The sequence below is a fragment of the Zeus faber genome, assembly GCF_960531495.2.
Source record: "Zeus faber genome assembly, chromosome: 15".
Classification (NCBI taxonomy): Eukaryota; Metazoa; Chordata; class Actinopteri; order Zeiformes; family Zeidae; genus Zeus; species Zeus faber.
The window spans coordinates 16363481-16385964 of NC_137194.1; the positions used below are offsets into that span (position 1 = coordinate 16363481).

At 45.2% G+C, this 22484-nt stretch overlaps 2 protein-coding genes across 2 annotated transcripts in view; one reads left to right on the forward strand and one right to left on the reverse strand.

Moving 5' to 3' along the window:
- The window catches only part of LOC307241470 (tyrosine-protein kinase STYK1), a 35031-nt gene that overhangs the window by 8047 nt on the left and 4500 nt on the right, over positions 1-22484 (reverse strand). The window lies entirely within an intron of this gene.
- The window catches only part of magi3a (membrane associated guanylate kinase, WW and PDZ domain containing 3a), a 116921-nt gene that overhangs the window by 3023 nt on the left and 91414 nt on the right, over positions 1-22484 (forward strand). The window lies entirely within an intron of this gene.

Here is a 22484-nt window from a genome sequence, read left to right on the forward strand (position 1 = left end):
TATTAAAACTGGTCTCTGAGGTCCCCAAAATATGTTTTTGAATTTATTTGCTGAAAATACCTCTCAGATTATGAATTCTAGCCATTGTGACATGCTCTCAACCCGGACTGTTCGAAAAAAAGGGCTGGGTCAGTGAGTGTAGCTTCAATTGGGAATGAGCAGCCAAGCCCCTAGTTCTGAGCCAATGGGGTTTGCGCACAAGTTCTGGGTTCTGTGAGCCAATGGGGTTTGCGCTTTACTCCGGGCCCTGTTTTATTTACTCTATAAACGTTCACTGTTTTCACTTTATCAGTCCACTAGAATCTGTTTCTGTTTGAGCAAATTTGAGCCGGAAAAATAAGCAATCCAGTTGCTGAATCTTCACTATTAGATTATTATTAGATTACTAGTCGATCTGCAAGGCCTCATTTAAAAGTTAGTTCCCACATTGGTTGCCGTGCTCCAGGCTTGGGGGACACATGGACACCGCACCACCGCGCACTGGGACTCTCGCGCGCGGGGATTTTTTGTTCCATGTAAACGTTGGAAAATAAAATAAATGAAATAAATAAATACATTATCGCGGTGTCGCCCGCCCTCCGGCACAGAGGCACACAGACGATGGGGTTGGGAAAACACAAGTTTATTGTAGAGGGTGGGCTAGATGAAACAAGCCCTGGAGCAGATGGACAGCAGGTCATGACAAAGGCTCCTCTCCTGTGTGTGTGTGTGTGTGTGTGTGTGTGTGTGTGTGTGTGTGTGTGTGTGTGTGTGTGTGTGTGTGTGTGTGTGTGTGTGTGTGTGTGTGTGTGTGTGTGTGTGTGTGTGTGTGTGTGTGTGTGTGTGTGTGTGTGTGGATCTGAGAGGAACCTGCTGCTCGTTTGACCAATCAAAGAGCAACAGGTGTACAGCCACACCCACCTAGACCCAGGACAGGTGTGGCTGCCCAAACCACACCATCCCCACACCACAATCATCTACAATGAAAACACAGCATTTTTATTGATTTTGTTTGGAGAAAGCACAGCGGATCGAGCAGATGACTACATAAAGAAATCCGTGATGAGCTGACATCGGCTCGTGCAGAGAGTAGGAAAAAACCTTAGGAAACAGAGCGTTAAGAGCGGTCAGATGCCTGAGCGTTTTGTTCACAGCGATTATTATTATTATTTTTTTTTTTAAATTGTCATTATTTCACCTCATTATTTGACACTTTGGCCACATCTAATATCAGTATCCCACATTGTAATATTATACTATATTCACTATATACACTGTATACATCTCATCACCGTTCTCAGTCAGTCTGGGTCCCGCAGTCTGTCAGTATTCACTACACTAGCGTTGCAATGACCATGCCCCCTTACCGTGAAATAACACGGATATATACTGTATATATATGACAGAAAAGAAGGACACGCATAATAGGTCCCACATTAAACTTAGCTGCTGCAAAAGCATAATAGGTCCCCTATTATGCAAGGAACTTTTACCCATGGCCTTAAATAAAAATAACATTCAGTGTTTCAATAAAATCTTAAAATATATAAAATATTCAAGACTCAATTGTTAAATGAAAGTGCAAGATGAGGCATGCAAGAGACCTTCTTCCTTTAAACATGGTAGTGAATGGAAAAAATATGATTACATCAGCCCCCAGTAACTGAATTAAATTCCATAAAATAGCCAGTATGAACGTTTAATTTCTCACGTGTATAACAAACCAAATTTCATGAGAATGAGAATTAAGCGAGTTACGGTGGATTTTGTAGAGAAGTCTGCATCTCTCAATACACATTGTATTTGTTTACTAGCGGATCTTGACCGCTCCAATATGGCGGACATGCCGATGCACAGCGGCGCCATTGGCTGTATCCACATCTCATTCTCGACATGTCGTAAAGTAGAAGCAACAAAGCGAGACTTCCTGGTGCTGATTCCAGCTCCGCCGCCGATGGAAAACGCAAACCGTAACCGAGAACAAGCAGGCTAATGGGCGCGCCTCGGCGTGGTAGCACTTCGGCCTCAGAACGATCGTGGAAATGAGCCTTATGAGTCATTGGAAATGATCAGTACTCTGTACTGATGCCGGTTCCTAGACGGTACTTAATTCGATACCAATTTTCTTTTGTTAGATTTGTCGTGTCCAGTTAAAGTTGTGATGCTGCTTTGAATGAAAATAACTCTGCCTAGCTTTGAAGCAAATACCTTTTTGTGGCATATTTACTCCTGCTTTACAAACTTTTATTTAAATTGTTTTCATTAACTCACTGAAGAGATGAACTTGTTAGGTTTCAAGCCATGGTATTGTATGCTTCAGTACTGAACAATACCAGGGAAATTTGGTCGGTACCATAAAGGTATTGAAGAGCAACATGCAGATATTATTGTGTGTCTTTAATCAGCCAACATGGTAACGTGATCACGGTCTGCCTTTGTGCCGTTGTCCTACCGTTTGTTCCAGTTGAGTGTTCAGTTCACTGACACCAGAGCTGATCCTAGACCTGCGGCGTCAGGTAGCCGGCGGCTCTGCCTTTCCCTTCAGGCCCTCACTGCGTGTTTAGATATCTCTGCCCCCTTCCTTATGATTAATTCAAGCACCATCCATCATTCATGACCTCTCCACGCCAAGATGAGCCGCCTGACGAGGGGTATCAGAGGTTGGCCGACCGGTGTGGCTGTAAACTCGCATTCCCGAGAGAGTGCGGCGCTGCGGCGACACTAAGTGCACCGGCCAAATTGGGATTGGGGTTAATATCGTGGACTCCCTGTGCAGCACTCTGGGTGGAGGCGACGGCGGAGAAAAAAGGGGTAGCTTAAAGGACGGTCAAAATGGTTGACAGAGTAATAATTATGCCATTATTGTGGAGCCCCTGGAGGTTTGCTTGTGCACCTCCTGTTTGCACAGCGCAGCCGAAAACACCAGGCTCTGTCGGCCTGCGAGGAAGGCACTCACACAGACATTATTTTGGTGAAGCTGCCAAACAAAAAAAACGTCTTCCCCTCTTTGCTCCCTCTTTCCACTTTCGCTCTGCTCAATCTTCCCTACAGTAAATCCCCCCCCTTCCTCTCAACCCCCAACACTCCCTCCGTCATGCTTTCTCATTGCTTTCCACTTTAAGTCGTCAACGTATTTTTTTCCCTTTTCTCGCGCTCTGTCATTATAACTTCACCCCTGCCTTTTTTTCTTTATTGCTCACGCCTAACCACCCCGTTTCAATCCGAAAGTGTATCCGGAGTAATTATTTATTCGATCTGTCAATATCTATCGATATCTCGTTCATGTTGTCTTCTGACGTGAGGTTAAGAGCAATCGGCAACTCAATAAGGAAGAACCCAACAAGAGATGCTGACCTTGAGAGGGAGGTTTGGCTGTAAGAGTGTAGCGATGGCAGTGAACCACCGAAGTTAAGAGACTTCTGAGTGGGTTGCTCATTCATTAAGACTGTAACTGCAATGTATATAAACCCGATAAAAGTGTTCATTTACGAGGCAAGGCCAGGTAGAATGTTTTTTTTTTTTTTTTTTTTTTTTTTAAAACACCAGGATCGGCAAACATGTTCAAATGCTTTTAAAAAGCCGTCCTCCGAGCAGTCTAAAGATGTATATGCCTCACCTTATGTATGTTGTGCCGTTGTGGTGTGGTAGCAGACGCCAAATGTTGTAATAACCCATGAATGGTGCAAGTTTTTCATCAGCACACTTCAAAAAAGTTAAAAATAAAGTACGTAAGAGGGCGTTTTTCTTATGTGTGCCGTGATTGGCTTAGAGACAGAGAAGACGGAGACATCCCGTGATGCGGGTTCTATGTTCTCACTCGCCATTGGTTCAACCCGGAGACCTGTCATGGACTTCTCTAAACAACACAGTGCAAGTTAACAAATGAACTTTTGTTATTTCTGCAAAAAATATAAATATATGTAAAACAATAAAACAACTGTTGAATATTTTCACATCTTTTCATGTCATGGTTTTATTTTTTGCACCAAAATTATGGAGAGTATCAATAAGAGTAGATTAGTATCGGTATCGAAATGCAGTATCGGTATCAGTGTCAATATTGGCATCAATAAAGTCCTGACGATACCCATCCCTACCTCCCACTTATCCATCCCAGCCGTGGAGGAAGCCCACAGTCTTATGTCAAAATGTTTTTTCCACAGAGTAGCCAGGCCTTGTACAACTAAACCTTCTGGGAGCAGCTGTCCAGGTCTTTTACGGTGGCACGGCCTCACCCCAGACACCAATCATTTTATTTTGGTTACATATTCTCTAATAACTGTTTCTATAAAGCAGCATGAGTTAGCCTTGAAATCACCCCTCCAAAAAAGACCATTGGTGCCTCTCATCCAATAAAGCAAAGGAGCGTGCCACTACAAAGGAGCAAAGGTGCCATCAAAGCTGCACCGCTTTTTGGCTTCAACGCAGTGAATTACATGTTGGTAAAATATAAGCACTGTTCTACCAGAGGAGTCATGAAATGCTCCGCAAGTCACAGAATTAATATATCTTGCTCGTTCTCTCGCCCTCTCCCTCTCCAACGTTGAATTGCTTTAGCCTTTGCTAAATGTAGGTTTTTTTTCCATGCCTTCTACAATGCTTCTCTAATAAATCAGATAAATAAATCCAATAAAAGTGTGTGTGTGTGTGTGTGTGTGTGTGTGTGTGTGTGTGTGTGTGTGTGTGTGTGTGTGTGTGTGTGTGTGTGTGTGTGTGTGTGTGTGTGTGTGTGTGTGTGTGTGTGTGTGTGTGTGTGTGTGTGTGTGCGTGCGTCGTATTTGCAACAGGACTTGACTATATGTCTGCATCCAGCTAGACAGCTTACATTGCGTCACAACGGGTCAGGGTCCTACAGGAGCCGTGGTTTGGAGGAGAAGGCTCTGCAGGGTTATAAGATCCACACAGGAGAGCCACGGAGTGAGAACTTCAATATCAGGAGCTTGGAATGAAAAACCTACTTTAGTTCTGGTGTCCTTGGTTGCCGTGTTATCTCCAAGCCCATTTCTTTGCTCAAATCCCCTCCCCCGGCCCTCGACACGGAGGGCACTCGGCATTCCAAATGCAAATCCCCTTCCACCGCCGCCCTTATCTATTGGCACTCTCCATCCTGCATTCCATTATGTGTTTGTGTTCTCTCTTTGTGTGTGTGTGTGTGTGTGTGTGTGTGTGTGCATGTGCATGTGTGCGCGTGTGTGTGCGCCCTGTGGCCGCACACCTGATGCGACATTTTGCCCCTGAACCAAAGTTCCACAGACTGCCCTCCAGGCTCATTCCCCAAACCTGTCACACTCCCACCTCCATGCTGCGTGCCCAGCCTATAGGTGGGGTCGGAGGTGGAGGGAGGGTTGTAGATGGGCCCGCTGAGACCCCAGACAGCAGCAGCAGCAGCAGCTGCTGTGAATACCAAGGCGCCAGTCATTCTCATGTTTCTCCATCTTTCTATGGCTTCACCTACTCCCCCCGCCTCTCCCTCTCCTCCTCCTCCTCCTCCTTCTGGCCTTCCCCGTTTGATGTCTCCCACCATACATACCACCCTCGCTTTATAGTAATTCACTCCCTCCAACATCCGTCTACCATCTTCCAGCCATACCTTTTATCTACTCTCTTCTGTCTAAAAACGGAAGGGAAAGAAGCTCTGTTGGACTCCCCGGAATGGGAGCGAGAATGTTGCAGTCGAAATGTGCTCCTACTGGTGTTGTGTAAAATTCCTTAATCATTTGTTTATCTCGAGAGACTTGTGACACCCTGCAAACGGTAGGCCGCCCTTTGAGAGGACAAGTTGACATTCTAGTCTGAGCAACATGGGAATCCCGGCAGCCTGTTTATCCCACTCGTTTCTCCACTGTCGCCTCATTGGGGCCCACAGAGCTGCAATGCAGTAATGATCAGTTTTCTGCCTCCGCGCCGGCGACGGCTGTGGCCGGAGGCGTCGTGTTTTCGGCTTGTCTGTCCGCTGCATCTGGCACAAACGTCCACTTGGACTCGAAGATGAACTGATTAGAATTTGGCGGTGACCTTACAAAACACATTTTTGCTCAACTCAATAATTCTTAGACTAACTATGACATTATGGAAGCGGCGGTCATAGGCTACTGCTAGGTGTGACCTATGACTGCCGCTGCTCGGTGCATATAGGGAAACACCGCCAAAACCCAGGAACTGAAGGGGAGATTGTGACCATATTTCACATTTCGTCGGGTACCGAATTGGTGACACTAATTTTGGGTGCCCACCTTGAAGCTGTGGTGATAGTATAGATCTGTGCTGCCGGGTTGAAGATGTGTGTGAAGCATCCACGTTTTAGAATTTGTAGCTTCTCTGCAGCAGGCTCCATATTTGAACATTGTCTCCTGTCGTTGCTACAACTTTGTGTTCTATCAGAATCAGCTTTATTGGCCAAGCATGTGAACACATATGAGGACTATGACTGTTTTTTGTTTCTCTCAATGAATTTACACACTTAATAGACATACTGTAACGATAACAACAAAGCTCAAAATGTCAAATTCAAGTCAAATCAATTTTATTTGTATAATCCCTATGTCACAAATCAAAAATTTGCCTCAAAGGGTTTCACAATCTGGACTGCAAACCACGTCTGCCTTCCTTAGACCCTTGCCCTTGAACCTTTTTTACGTTGGAAAAAATTGGTGCCGGTCAACGTGTTCTGAGAGATTTCAATTTCCCAGAGATATTCCGGTCAAATGTTATCTGTGTTTATTGAGCTTAAAAACAGTTGATAAGCAGGCTATATAGAGAATGACATCATCAAGGCATGTAGATGTATAATATTTATTTATTTATTGAATATTCAAAATGAAATAAGTCCCGTCAGTTAAGCTCTTTTACAACATAAAATAAATAAACATTTCAAATATTACTACTTGAAATCAAATGATTTCCTTTAGTGAACAATAAGTAACAAGTGCAGATAGTTTAATTAACATTTCACGTAAATACAATTTTGATAAAATGAAAAACATGGCAATAAATATGACAGTTAGGTCTAAATGAATAATAACGTTTGTGGTGTTGTCCGTCTTCGTCGGGACAACTCGTCGACATATTTTACACAATATATTTACCGTCTGCTTTGGGTCAAACTTAAAATATCCAAAAAGTTGCCAAACTCAAACTGGATGTATGTACCCCTAAAACGCGATTGGTCAGAGGTGAAAGGTCAGCTTTAGATTGCGATTGCCGAGCGGAAATGAACAGATCTGCAGATTTTTTTTTTTAATCATAATGATCGAGTCTATATATTTTTTCCGACATCGAGGAAAAAAATATGGTGATGATTATTGTTATGGTTTAATCGCCCAGCACTAATTCGAATTGTGCTTGGAGGAAATTATTTTCACCGGACATTAAGACCGGAGAGATTTAAATATGTTGGACTTCAACAGATTAAAAAAACTGGCAATTACCGGATAACGGAAACGCTGCCCTTGACTCGGGTGAGGAACAACTCCTATTAATACCTTTTATTAAATTCCTTCAAAGTCTTCACTACATACATATATTATGAGTCTGGACAGACTCGGACATAAACTGCAATGTAAACTTGACTGGTTGGCGAGGGCATACAAACGCAAGGCGGTAATTCTAGTTTTTGATATGCATGCAATATGCATGACTTCGCACACAGGTTTTAAAGGCATAAGAGACACACTGGGACTGCTGCATTTCTAGGTGGTGGATGGAACAGGAGATGTGCCCCCACCCTGCCTCTTCTCTGAAGTCGATTCCTACCAGCGAGCCATCTGTGAAGCTGTTTATCTTGATAAACAGCTTGGAAAATCCGAGGTCAATGTTCGGCAACTCCACTACAACAAGGAACACCGGACACCATCAGCAAGCTTGTGAAGCCTAGCATACCTATAAACTATAAATTACTATAACTATAAAAACAAACAACTGATTACTTACTAATAACTATAAAAAATATAATAAAATGCTGTTCAATTAACCCTCGGCGCTTGCTGATTATCGCTTCATACTGACCAAATCAGAATCAGTTCAGTAAAGTAAACCTAGCACATGTAGTGTACATGTAGAGTGCACATGTAGAACAGGAGTACGATTGTCACCTGGGGAAGGGTTTTCCCCTTTCTCTTTGACAAACACTAGTATTGCTCGCTCCACTGTGCCTTGCCGCAGAGCTCGAGATAAGCAATGTTTTTTACGCCACACCTGGCAGGCTGACAGAAACATTCGCGTTTAAGTCTTTATGAAAGACCTTGTGCTTTTAGGGAAGCAAAGCCTCGCTGCCCAACCCCTGATAAGTGTCAGGACGGATAGACCACTAGAAGTTAATCTAGGGATTTTTCCCCTTTTGCATTGCTGTGAATGGGTGGTGTGGCTGGAGGTCAGGATACAGCCGACTATGAAAAGGAAATTTCATATGGATAGACAATCAGGAAAGGAGGCTGGCTGAGGCAGGCGGAACCTGAAAATGGACTATTGTGAATGGGTGCACAGGTGCAGATGTGTCTGATAGCTGCTTGTTGAGTCTTGTGCAGAAGCACTGTCCTTTGCAGGTGGCCCTCTCTTTTGAGTTTGAAGTGTGAGAAAAATGAACATTGGTTTCGAAAGTGAAATTGGATAATCTGGGGTAATAAAACGAAGGAAAGCGAAGGGGGGAAAAAAGTAGGGGTGCAACGGAACACAATACTCACGGTTCGGATCGTATCACGGTTTTGAGTCACGGATCATATAATTTTTTGCATCAGCAAAAACATTCAAGATGTCCAATGTTTAACTAAACTCTTAAAATATATAAAATATTCAATGCTCAATTGTTAAATTAATGCTTATTGCAATATGAGGCGCACATGAGACCTCCTTTAAATATGGTAGTGAATAAAAAAATATGATTACATCCCCCCCCCAGTAACTGAATTCAACTCCAATAAGTAGTCAGTATCACGTTCAGTTTCTCACGTTTATAACAAACTATATTTCATGAGACTTGGTTCAGAATCAAGGGACTTTCAGTCAATTCTGTAGAGAAGTCTGCATCTGTCAATACACATTGTATTTGTTTACTAGCGGATCTTGACCGCTCCAATATGGCGGACATGCCGATGCATAGCTCATTCTCGACATGTCGTAAAGTAGAAGCAACAAAGCGCGACGTGCTGAAACCAATCACCGCGCTTCAGAGTAACACACCGCAGGCATCGGTCTTAATGTCTGTCTTCTTTTCACTGCAACTCTGCATCGAGATTTAGGGAATTGTCAGTTCAAACAGTAACAGCGGCAGTAAAACTGTATTTCACTATGATGGTTAAATTTTAGCAATTTATCCGTACGGATCACAGATCATCTGCATTCCAGTACACCACAAAAAAAAAAAAAAAAATGGGGGGAGGTGGGATGGAAAACAAAGGAATAGATCAAAGGATATGACAGAGAGATTACAGTGTGAGCACGACTCTCCAATTAATCATTAGTGTACCGAATCACCCATTCTGACATTCTGAAATGATTGGGCCCTCTGTGAAACAAACCCACACTTATTATTCCAGGCTTATATTTAGCCCCGCAGGTGGACGACATCAATTGGCTTTTCCAATCTTAATGTCTGCAAATAACCTGTTCTCAGCCCTCAGTGTTAGCTGCCACCGTGTATGCATGCATAAGAATGAGAAATTAGGGCACATCCGGATTCTTCTCCCCTTGTAGTGGCCTTCTGATGCAGAACACATTAATGGAGCTCCGCTGTGCCCCCCTATGTGGGCTGTGTGAAGGTGCTCTTGTCTCTTGGCTCTAATTTAGCTCACGTTTGCGTTGTGTCTGGCTGTCGCCCCGTCTCTGTGACGTGATGGGCTTATTTATGGATCAAGCGCTTACATTTTCTTTGATTCATTTCCTCCTCATATTGCAGGGGGAAGAGCAGGGCCTATCACCTGCCTCTGCACATAGTATGTAGTCGAGCATATACATATCTGTTCCCACCGTCGAGCCCTTTATTTACTCCGAGGGAAGTAAAGCGGGCGGGAACACTCAATCTCAAAGAGTTCAATCTCAGCCTACTCCAAGGCTTGGCCCTGTGCCCGTGCTGATGGGCCATAGCCAATACTCCTGCGAGCACTTATTTGGTAATACCACTTAAACCTCAAAAGATCCATTTTTTTTTAGGTTGTTCTGCATGTGACCATGGTAGTGTCTCGTATGAAAGCCCACCACCTCCTAAAAGCTCCTTCACGGTTATCACGCACGAAGCCAGCTCCTGCTGAGGAGTCAGGAGCCCTCCATGTGCACAACTGCATCACTTTGTGCATCACATTCTCCTTACCAGGGGAACTGTTACACAAATGGGTTTCATTTCTCAGAAGGAAGACTCTTCCTTTCCCACCCATGCAACACAATTATATATAGCTGGTTTACACTGTGTGTTCACACATACCAGGTGATACAGCACCTGCAGAGTCTACATACAGAGAGCGGTATTTATCTGTAAACTCATTAGCATCTGTATATAATATCAATCTGCGGGCTCCATTGTCAGATAAAATGGGAGGAGAGCCTAAAATGGAGCCTCTCTCATTGAAGTCGTCCGGACATCGGTGAGGTTGCATCCAGACTAATGATGTTTCTGCACGACAGCACAAAGCAGAAGAAAATGTATATCCAGGCAGCAAACAGCTGCATACAGATTGAAAAGAAATCCATCCCGGGGTCACCAGAGTCATTCTGGAGATGTAATTGTCCCCAGGTGGAAGATGTGAGATTGGAGCCATTTCTCTACCCGATCATCGATGCCTCACATGAACTGTCGGCCCACAGGTGTCATGCTATTTGGAGATGAGCTTCTCGGGGACCCCTCATTGCAATTCATGTATGTCAGGATCTGGGCCCACCCAATTTGGTTAGCTTTGCTTGTAAGCCTGCCGAACAGGTTATCGATCGGTTCAAATCTCATCCCCGTCAAGTCCGCCGCGACATCCTGGGACAACATGGATCCCTCTGATCCCTAACCCTGACCCTCTCTGAGGAGAACAGGGCAACTTCACATCAAGGAACATGCATACATGCATTCTAATTGAGCTATTTCACGCTTAGAGGTAAAATGGGGCAACACTTTAAGTGGAACATGGAACTATAATTTTAGTCCCACGTTGCAACCTGAACTCTCTCCTGTTTTCACGGTGCTTGCTTGGGTCAAGCAAAGTGCACCCTCTGTGGACGGTGAGCCCATGTCTGTTCATGGATGACATCTGTTATGACAGCCTGTCCTCTCCATTCTTGAGATGATTAGTGTTTCCCATGTTCCACTAATGGGCCATTCCCAGCGGATGAATTGGGAGATTGTTGTCGATTGCTTTTGCTCCTCAAAAGGAGCGGAGGTCTTATATAATCTAGCCATGCCTTGTGACCAGCCGACACCACACACACACACACAGACACACACACACACACACACACACACACACACACACACACACACACACACACACATCCATACACATCCATGAACTTGCCTACAAACAGAACGCCTTCATCATCAAGGTTCACCCTGCCTGCTAGCTTGTTCAGGCCTTCCAACGATTTGACTGTTGGTATCACATCCGATCTACTGACTATTTAATAAAAGGCTGATTAACATGTCTCCCTGCGATATTGACCCTGTAATGAGCCGCTATTGGAGTATTCCTTAATGCCAATTATTCAACGCCGCTCGTCCAACAGCTGGGCACATTATTGATTCACCCATCGGATATGATGTGAAGCTACAAATGAATTCATCTTCCAACCTGGTAGAACGAACAAACCGATATCCCATTACTGCCTGCGCCTTACACTAGATTTTCTGTTCTCTTTCTCTCTATCTCTGCCACTGGAAGCTTGGGGGAGAATTCCCCCTCAGTCTTGATCAAAGAATGATGACAAACATTCCTTCATCTTGATATCTGGCATCCATCTCCCCTTAACTTTAATCTCAAAGCTGTGTGTGCGATGAGTAGAGCTAACTTGGCCACGCTTCTCAGTGTCAATTTATATTAACTATTAATGCTTACATCCACTTCCCAAATTGTTGTGTTGATGTTTTTTGCAATGTTTTGCTGAAAGATGAAATACGTCCCGTGTGCAGGTTCAGTCCATCAGTCGAACAGATTGGCCTGTGTGGCAGTTCTGTTGTACCCCACGCCAGCCAAGTGGCGTTTTCAGGGCCCTCCGGCACAGAGACACAGAAGACGATGTGGTAGACACACCAGTTTATTGTAGAGAGTTGGCCAGTTGGAATTAGCCGGGAGCAGATAGAACATGTCATGACAGGGCTCCTATCCTGAGTGTGTGTGGCGATGGCGGTTTTACCTCCTGCTCGCTAGACCAACCAACAGGTATGCAGCCACTCTGATCCCAATCATCCAGATCCGGGTTAGATGTGGCTGCTCAACCAGACCATCCCCACACCACAGCCTGTTTCTAATGTTTTATTATTTATTGTTTCAGTGTAAAGGTATAATACTGAATAGAGCTCAATACTGGCAGTAACGTAACAGAATATGCATGACAAAAAGCCTCTGGAACTGTTGAAATATTAACGTCAAGCTATCTCCCATATGCAAGACGAGGGGGATGAACATTTTGCGGAATGACGGATGTGTTTGGAATGCAGATATTATGGGTTTGTCGAGCACACAGTGAACTTTGCATTGTTTCCTTCTCATCGCTCACATTGATTGTGCGTGGCAAGGTCAAGAGCCTGCCACTGATACACTCTGACATTATTACAATGTCACCCCCAACCCCCCTACCTTTTCTCATCCTAGTGTTTGCATTTAGTTCAAGTTCAAGTGATTATTTGTCACATACATATACATACGGTCATGCATACTGTATATGCAGTGAAATGTCATGACACCCGGTGATTAAGCACAATAAGCTCTAAAAATACCATTTACGTCTTGGATGTTTACCTGACTCTGTTTTTCTGACTAATTGTTTGCCGCCTTATTAAAGTCAACATTTCAACCCACCAGAGAAAAGAAGGCACGAGTCAACATCGCAGAAGAACATCTCTTATTGCCAGGAAATGACTCATATCTTTGTCTTGCTTTTTTTCTTCTGTGGCTACACTCTACAAGTGTTCCTGAGTGCAAGTGTATTATTGTTATTTTTTTATTTAATCCCATTGCCCTCAATCATTTTGCATCAGCCATCATCCCAGCCCCATCACGTTGATGGCTGTCGTCCATCTTGCCCTCAGCACAGCTCTCTCTAAATAAAAATTGTTGCTGAGAAGGTGACATGGCCTCCAGGCCTCTAACCCATTGTGATTCCAGACGAGCCGCCACACCGAAAGGTCTTCACCGTCAAGTTTTGGAGTCCTCATAGAATGCACCGACTCACTCCCTGGCTCCGCTGCTGGCATTTGCAGATGAGGTCAACGTTGAGCTATTGAAGGAATGTGGTCGAGCAGGTGTCGCCGTAATGTAGATGAATTACCTGTATGCTTGCAATGCTTGAAAAGCGATACAAATGGAAGCACAAAAGCAACTAAATCTGTGCAGCCCTAAATGTCCATGGACTGTAAATGGACTCATTTTAAGAAACTGAGTGCTACCGGGGATTATAGGACTAGTTATTGTAAAACTGATTGATCCTAAGCAACGGAATTCTCCAATCTATTAGAAGTTCCCAGATTTTGTTTGGAAACTGGGAGTTGCCAGCAACAAGCTTTATGGCTCATGCAGGGCTTTTTGCCAGACTGGCCCTGCTCTGAAGATATTGGGCTTGCTCTTGGCCGATCCAGGGCTGAGCAGAGCTATTAGAGAATGGAATGGATTCTAGTGCTGCCTAGGAGGCTGTGTGTCAAGGGGCTCCTTAGGTGCTGGCAGAGTGGCACAGCTCTCTTTACTGATTCAACACTTACAACCAGGCTGCGGGACCTGCCCACACACACATGCACTCCCACAGGCACGGGCACGACGGCTTACATAAATAAACACACACGCTCGCAAGACAGAGGCACAAAATCGAGTGATGGATAAAGTCCAAATCCGTTTTGACAGTCCCCCACCCTTCCCTTGACCTGTGTGACCGCTCACTGAAGTCTAGCGTGAGATTGCTGCAGACAGCCTATATGAGGCTGAAGGGGGAACAGGTTCCCTTTTGTGATGAAACATGCAAGCGCTGAGATCGCGACCTGTTGTGAGCTACATTGTGCCAGGGTATGGTGTTCCTGGCCTCTATGAATGAAAGAGAGGCTGCCACAAATCAAAAGCCAGGCCTGGCAAACCTGCAGCCATTATAAGCCGATTGTTTCCTCTGTGCCCACTGTGGAGTCGCGGTGTATCATGGATTTCTGTAACACTGCGCAGCCCCAGACGCATTGCACATTGCCTACTTATTTACTAAATGCCCTTTTTACTGTCATGGTAACATTGCGTGATAATACCATTTGCACCATTTTGTCTGGCGATTTCTAGACAAGAATATTATAAATTCCTCTGATCTGTTTATCCTCCGCTATTCTTCTTATGGCAAAACAAACCGCAGAGTTGACAAATTGTCTTCTTATTTTTCCTTTTACTATTATTTTGGAGCCTGCACCACTCTTCTCCCGTGATCCAATTCACATTCAGGCTTATAAGCAACAGATTGAGACTAAATAAGATTCTTTCTTACTGTTCTTTCAAAACTGGCTCACTCAAAGTGCATCGCACTTTAGGCAACTGTTTCATGTGAATTTGAGCCTCTTTTATATCATAGAGCATTGCGGCAGCTCCAATCAGATTATATAGAAATTATTTAATTTCTATTTCAAACTTATTTAACAGAATATTTACATTTATTTATATATAGGCGCTCTAGTATTTTAAAAGCAAGAGTCACTAACTTAAGCCTGCTTTATATTCGGCGCAGCTGTAGTGTCGTTTAGTGCGTGCACCATAAATGACAGTGCTGCATGCCAATTTGGGGCGAGGGCCCGCACCTCCCAATCTTTGGGACTCCGCGCTGTGCGCTTCATGTACAGTAATTCAAGATGGACGCGTTCCAAAGGAAGGTTGTGAAAAGGTCCGAAGGTGCAGGCATCTGTACCATCCATACATGCGTGGCAACATAACCTCATGCGTTGAATTGATGGTAGGAGATAGAGATTCTTTGGAAGGTTTACACCCACAATTTACACAAAATCAAGACTATAGATTAAAAAAAAAACCTGCACTGACTACAATAGATATACATACGTTTAATCAGATCCTTCCCTCAGGACTTCTTTGTAATGTTTACAGCAGATCTTTCAGTTTCCCATGGTGGTTTGTGTACATTGGCCCATGTCTTTCAGGAGAATATCGCCACGGCATCTACATGGCACTGCGTCAACTATAAATGCTTGTGCGCTCTGGTAGCACACGTCTCTGTCTCTCTCTCGCACGTGCTGTCTCTCCCTCTCTCACTCCCTTGCTCCTTGCCCCATCCTGTTCACAACCAGCGATCGGCCAAGGCGGTCTGTCACGCCGTTCCTCTGCCAGCACCCTCTTGTTTGTGTCTCCTGCAGCTTTCCCAGCAAAGCAGCCGACGACTCAGACACACACACACACACACACACACACACACACACACACACACACACACACACACACACACACACACACACACACACACACATTCTCTGTGAGTCACACAACTGATGAATGGATGCACAGATGGAGGAGGTTGGCATCGCGGCCCAGTGAACGACATCACGATGACTTACAGGAATTACAAATCGGTGATGCTCTCTGCGCCGTTCCCTCAGATCCCACAGACCTTAGAAAATAACAGATTTATCCACGTATGGCTTATACCTGAGGCTGCGAATGGCGTCAGGGGCTGTGCACACACTCATTTACCTGTGTTTTCCTCCTCCAACTGTGCCCCCATTCACCACCTCCACCCTTTGTGAAGTGTTGTGGTGTGTGTGCCATGTGACAAATAAAGAATCTTCTTCTTCTTTCCACCTCTCTCTCTCTCTCTCTCTCTCTCTCTCTCTCTCTCGCTCTCTCCGGCGTGTTTGCACCATCCAGTTTGTTTACTCTGATTTATTGCTCTGTTTTTGCAGCACCTCGCTTCAGGAATTAGGAGCGCCCGCAATAGGCAAATATATGACCAGCTCTCCAGCAAATAACAGCAAGAGCCTGCATGCATCACTGATGATCGGGAGTTTTAAAAACCAAAACAAGACGGAGGAAGAGATTTCCACTCTGCTGATTTCTGCACCGGTCCGGCGAAAGCGAGGGAGCGAGAGCGATCTAGCAAGGGTCTAGAGTTCATCTCGGATGTTTACCGATTGGTTGTTCACTAGTTCTCTGGTTTCTAATGGCATTGCATCGGAAGGAGAACTCAATCTGGCTGGCGAGCTCCTCCTAATGTGGCCGGCGAGCTTGACAAATGAGGTCACACTGAACTGCAGTGGACTGAAGCCTTAATGTATACGCACGCACGCACGCACACACACACATAGGTACAAAGACACGTGCACCCAAATGGCTGCTCCCAAAGCCCGCTGCTCCTCGGCCATCCCTCCAGCCTCAGCCCCAGTTGTTTCTATTATTGGGATGCGCTCCTATTCATCCATCATCGGCTGCTTGGTGATGCGGGGTGGCAGGGTGCATAAGTGGCCCCTGCACCGTCAAAACCTACCTCCTACCACCCTCAACCCCTCCCATTTTCCCTCGGCTTTTTATCCCTTGTGTGGCGCTGTGTCTCTCTCGTTGCTCTGTGGATGGGTTAGGTTAAAATCCTCTGTTCTTTTCCATTGAGTGGACAATGTGTGTTTTCGTCAATACAGTGAGATATCTCATTCATTAAACCAACAGTATTTGGTGATGAGTAGACCGTCAGGGTCGTAGGCTTTTTCCTCAGCCGGAAGCAGATAATGGTTCTCCGGGGACAGAGGTGGCCATTAACCCAGTGGAACAGTGGAACCTGTTCTCTTAAGTCTTTTAGAAATCTCATCGACTCCTCCTTTTCGTTCCCCAGAGGGAGCCAGGTGCAATGGCCAAATACCGAGAACGGGCCTCGCTTGTTTGTGGGTTTCGGGGAGTTTCTGGGCAGTATTATGTTTCCTGCTAGAGCCTGTTTTTCCAGCTTCAACGATGATGACGATTGTCACAGACGATGACTCTCTTTGCCATTGTAGCAGATTTAAGGCAGAGATAGTCGTCAGCAACATGGGGCTGTGAAAGACTCTTGTTTTGACACTTAAGTGGCCTGAGTTTATTTCCTGCTTTCTTCTCCTTGACAACCATTGCGGCGTGACAAAGCTCAGGGGGGTGAGAGAATTGAGCCCCAAAACGTAACTACCAACCAATTGGGCGTCAATTACCCCAGCTGACCACCAGCTTGGAATGTGTATGAAGTATTTTCTCGTGTTCCCTTTAAAAGATATAAAGAGAGAAGCTTGCGCCAAATTTACCCTCTGGCCTACGTCAAAGTCCTGAGTGAAACTCCAGAGGACAGGTAAACGGAGCCATGTCTGACTTTCTGTATCGCTGCAAAAACCCAAGTGTTTTGCATGTTTTAGAAATTGATTTGGAAGTAGGTTTGGAGTGAAAATTGACACGTTTGAGTGAGTTAAATCCAGTGCATTAAAAAAAAAAAAGAAGTGTGTGTGTGTGTGTGTGTGTGTGTGTGTGTGTGTGTGTGTGTGTGTGTGTGTGTGTGTGTGTGTGTGTGTGTGTGTGTGTGTGTGTGTGTGTGTGTGTGTGTGTGTGTGTGTGTGTGTGTGTGTGTGTGTGCGCACAAGGACAGGGGAGCAAGAGGAAAGCATTTCACTGTAGCCAATTAGCTGGTTCCCTGATCCCCACAGGGTCTATCTCTGGTAGAAAGGTCTGACATCCAGCCCTTGCAGTTCAGTGCTGCAGCAGGCTTCAAACACTCTCTCTCTCTCACACACACACACACACACACACACACACACACACACACACACACACACACTGCATGAAATAATATTCCATTACAGTGTACAGAGCCCTACAGGTCTGATTTCCACGTAATTGTCTTTTTTCAATTAACTGTCAACCTTGACGGTATATATTGAAACATCAGCTTCTGTATCTCCGTCATTCGCTTCACATCCAATATTCTCTTTTTTGTGTTGCTTTAATCTATTTTCACTAAGCCATTGCAGTTATGGGAAATACTGTACTGTGTCTGTGTGAGGATACAGGAGCAGCCACGCGTCAATAAGCAATGAGGTAATGCAATAAGTTGTAAAGGAAGGATCATAACAATAGTCACTGTGCGTTAAGATGTCGTCATGTTTGCCTTTGAGTCAGGTGGCTGGTGATTGGAGCGAACATCCTTAATGCGCATGAGGGGGAAAAAAATACTTGTTTGGCAGTAAGGAAAGCCCCGGGATACTCTGTAATGAGGATGAGAAGGCATTTGGCGTTCACAGCAGCAGCCTGCAAGCTGCTCTACTTCAATGCGGAGAATAAAAATTCGACTGAGTTAAAAGAGGGGTAGAGGGAAAATATGGCATCGGGGGAAGGGGAGCGGGGCGATGGAGAAGGAGCAGCATGATGGAAGGAGAATGGCAGAGAGAAGACGAGGGAAAAGGGAATAGGTGGCAGGTGCCATCTGGGAGGAGACGAGTCCGGGGGTCGCATCTGTGGGAGGTCTTACTTGTATCGTCAACAGCGCCACTCAATTATTGCCTATGGTATATAACCACTGGGTAGAAAGTGTCCCGACAATCATGTGGTGATTAGGGACGCTCCAGCCCCCTCAGCTGTGTCGATCTCTCACTGGATCATTAAGCTCCCAGCTCCTGATGGTCTCTGGTCACCGAACCATCTAATATTGGAGGGGAGGATGACTTCCAGTATGACCATGCTCACACACTTGAATGTGGTAACATTTGGTAAAATAGTTCCGTTCTAGACATAATGGCTGAGGGAAAAACTCTGCAGAGCATGGTGGGCATAAAGTGGAATCTGTCTTTTGAAATATGATAGTGTGTGTCTGTGATGTGTACCCTTATCCTTCTGTGGATAAGTGTGTGTGTGTGTGTGTGTGTGTGTGTGTGTGTGTGTGTGTGTGTGTGTGTGTGTGTGTGTGTGTGTGTGTGTGTGTGTGTGTGTGTGTGTGTGTGTGTGGTACCACGTGTTTCATCTGATCAAAGTGCAGAGCTGCCTGAGATCCAAACAACAAGCTGATGACAAGTTAGCAGGGCCATTCTACCCTCTGGTGCCTCCCCGCCACTTAGCCCCGGATAAGTTTGTCCTGGACAGTGGGTCTTTCACATGAGTCCAATAAAACAAATGAATGCATTTAAAAGCAAATGTCTACCATCAGCAGTTAGACTGTGGACATCGTCCACTTTAGCACAGAGGAAGCACACATGAAGGGACATCGCCACGTTGTCCACATTTAAATATGCACACACAAGCATGCACACTTTGGCCTTTTTGAGATAGTAAACACGGTCTATGTAAACATGGTTGTGGCAGTACAAACTGAAACCGGCAGTGAGTGTTTACTCAGTGCAACAGGCTGGAATTCTCTCTAATATAGAGCATAGAAAGGCTGTACTTTATTAAAATGTGTAAAGATAATACAATCAACAAATTCTTTAGTCTTTAACCTTTCATATAAAACAACCTGGAGAGTATTTTCAATGTGGCCTCCTTTTTAATTGCATGACATATAGAGTGGTGGTGGGTGGTGGGTGGATGGTGGGGGTAGGGGAGACGGGTCTCGTGTCCAGACTCTATTTCAAAGGAGAGAGGCGCTCATATTTAATGTGGATATCAATCACGTAGGATTTGTTAAACGCTGGCCAAGCACGGGGCCAGCGTGTGATTGGTGAGAACATCTCATATTTAATGTGAATGCCAATCATGTTAAATAACCTCTGACTGCCTGAACACAAGTTTAGCATGTGATGGTTTTAGGTTCTTCATTCCGCATCTCTGAGGAAAAATGTTCGCTTGTCACTTGGCCGGCGGTTTTGGGGCAGCGGGGGGGGGAGGTGGTCTGCAGCCTACATGTCGGGGGAAAATAACGACAAAAGAACAACATAAACCAATCCTTGCACATGTAACTCCTCTCCCCTCACCATTTGATGTTCTGAAGCATTTGAAGAGCTTCCACATTGATTAAATGCCCGAAGATACAGAAAACTTGGATCAACACAGTGGGCTTGCGTTTAAAATGACTCATACCGCTTTGACTCATGGGGCAGTTTGAAATGCTGATTTGAGCATCCGAAGGGCGGTGGAACTTAAAATTCTGGGAATTCTGGGTCTCCATGATATGCCTCCCGTATGATGCGATACTGAACTGTAAATGGTCCACAGCATTGCTGTATGGAACGCGAAAAGACGGAGAGCGATATTCATGGCCCGAGAATTACACGGAGGGAGACTGAGAGCAGCGTCTTTAATTCCTAAATACCTCTCTGGAATATGGTTTTGTTTTTCACTGCTCTGTATATGCTCCTAAGCAGCCGTGCACGGCATGTGCTGTGGTGATGGAAGAGGTGGGCGTATGTTTCCAGCCGTTGGTGACTAACAGCTTTGCAACTTGATGCCTCATCAAATAATCAAAAGAGTTGACGGAAAGGCTTCCTTTAGCATCGGGTGCCGCGTGTAAGGCCCACGAGAGAGGGTTACACCCAGCGCCGCGGCCAAATGGCAACTGCCGCCGAGCAACACTCTCTCCCCTTCAGAAGAGGTCGCGCAGTTCTTGACGCACTGGGGCGTTATTACTCATTTGGAGCAATTACTCAAAGCAAGGAAATGTCTCTCTGGAGAAAGGGAGGGAACTGAGGGTGGGCTAACGTAACCTATTGTTTTGCTTGTCCTTGTACAGATTTCAGGGATAGGAAGCCGGTGTGTGTGTGTGTGTGTGTGTGTGTGTGTGTGTGTGTGTGTGTGTGTGTGTGTGTGTGTGTGTGTGTGTGCGTGTGCGTGCTAGGCTTTGTCTTGGTAGTGTGTGGGGGGTCAGAAATAACAACAGGCATGTGTTAACAGTGTTCAAGCCAGCTGGGCCGCTACTTAACCAACCCCTACGTGCACAAATGGACACACGTATGCACGCACACACACACACACTCAAACGCACACAAAGCCATACTTGACAATGACTTGGCACTGTGCTCCCTGAACCACGGATAAGTGTGTGATTTGATCCGTGTGTGTGTGTGTGTGTGTGTGTCTGTGTGGTTGTCAATGCTTGTCTAAAATTTAGGAGAGGGTGTAGTCACGTCGGCCGTGCGTTAGGTCTGTTGTCGTCTTCTCTCGGCGTGGCCCTTCATGTGAGAAAGCCGCGCACGTGGTTCGAGTGGTGCTGCTGAACCTCGAGTGAAGTGAAGCGTTGATGTTGTGTGCGCCGTCTGTGCCATCCGTCTGTGTTTGTGTCTCTCTCGTCTCACTGCTTCCGCCGTCCATGGCTTCACTTAATAAAACCCAAGGATGCTCTCCTGACATAAAAGATGTTAATAAGAGGCTATAAAAATATTTCTTTTTTAGGCAGCCGTAACAAAGCAGCTGTGTGTGTGTCTGTGTGTGTGTGTGTGTCTGTGTGTGTGTGTGTGTGTGTGTGTGTGTGTGTGTGTGTGTGTGTGTGTGTGTGTGTGTCTGTGTTCTTTTTGGGCGTTCGCATGTGTGCCCCGATGGGATCGGTCCGTGTAAAATGGTTATCTCAGTGTGAGCTCAATAAAGGCAGCTGTGGACGGAGATCTGTCTTTCTTTCTTTCCTTCCCGGTGTCTTTTTTTTTTTTTTTTTTTTTTTTTTTTTCATCCCTGAATTTCATTGTTTCCTGACGACAGATCTTCAAGGTCTCTCGCTCTCTACACAGGTGCAACTGTCTTTGCCTCCATGCCTTACTCTCTTTCTTTTTGTCAGTGTGCATGTTGCTTTTTTATTATTATTTTTTTTAACCTTGTGTTATGAAAGGACTGTCCCGTATCGGTGCGTTCCCATGGATATGGGATTTACAGTATTAAATGTCCAATATTAAATGTCCAATGTCCATTTACTTCTCCATTTACGCAATGGAGAAGTAAATGGGGAAAAAAAACCATGACATTTTTGTGATTTGAAGCGGCGTTTATGAGAGAGAGAGAGAGAGAGAGAGAGAGAGAGACTTGCCTTCCAGTGTCTGGTTGCATGCATGGGGTGTGTACCGCCTTGCACTGTTCTTCACACAGAGCGGTATCGATCAGTGGCCATGCACCTATATTAGCATTGACCAGTGTTGCGCCGGCTTGGCCCTCGGTCAATACTGCATTTAAATTGGTCCCCCCGGAATACCTGGCGCTGCACTTCTGCTGAAGGACAGGCTTAAAGCAGAGGCTGGGCTAATTAAGGGTCAGTCCTCTGCTGTGTCCTCAGGGGCTGACTTGACTCTCACCCAGACAGCTCAAGTTAGTGGCACCTAGGATCAAAATCGGTTCAGTTGATCAAATTTAGTGTCAGCTCTTTAATTAACGTGCTTTTAAATAGTACCAGTAAAAGAGCTGGCCTGTCAATCAAAATTATTATCTTTCCCGAAAACCAGT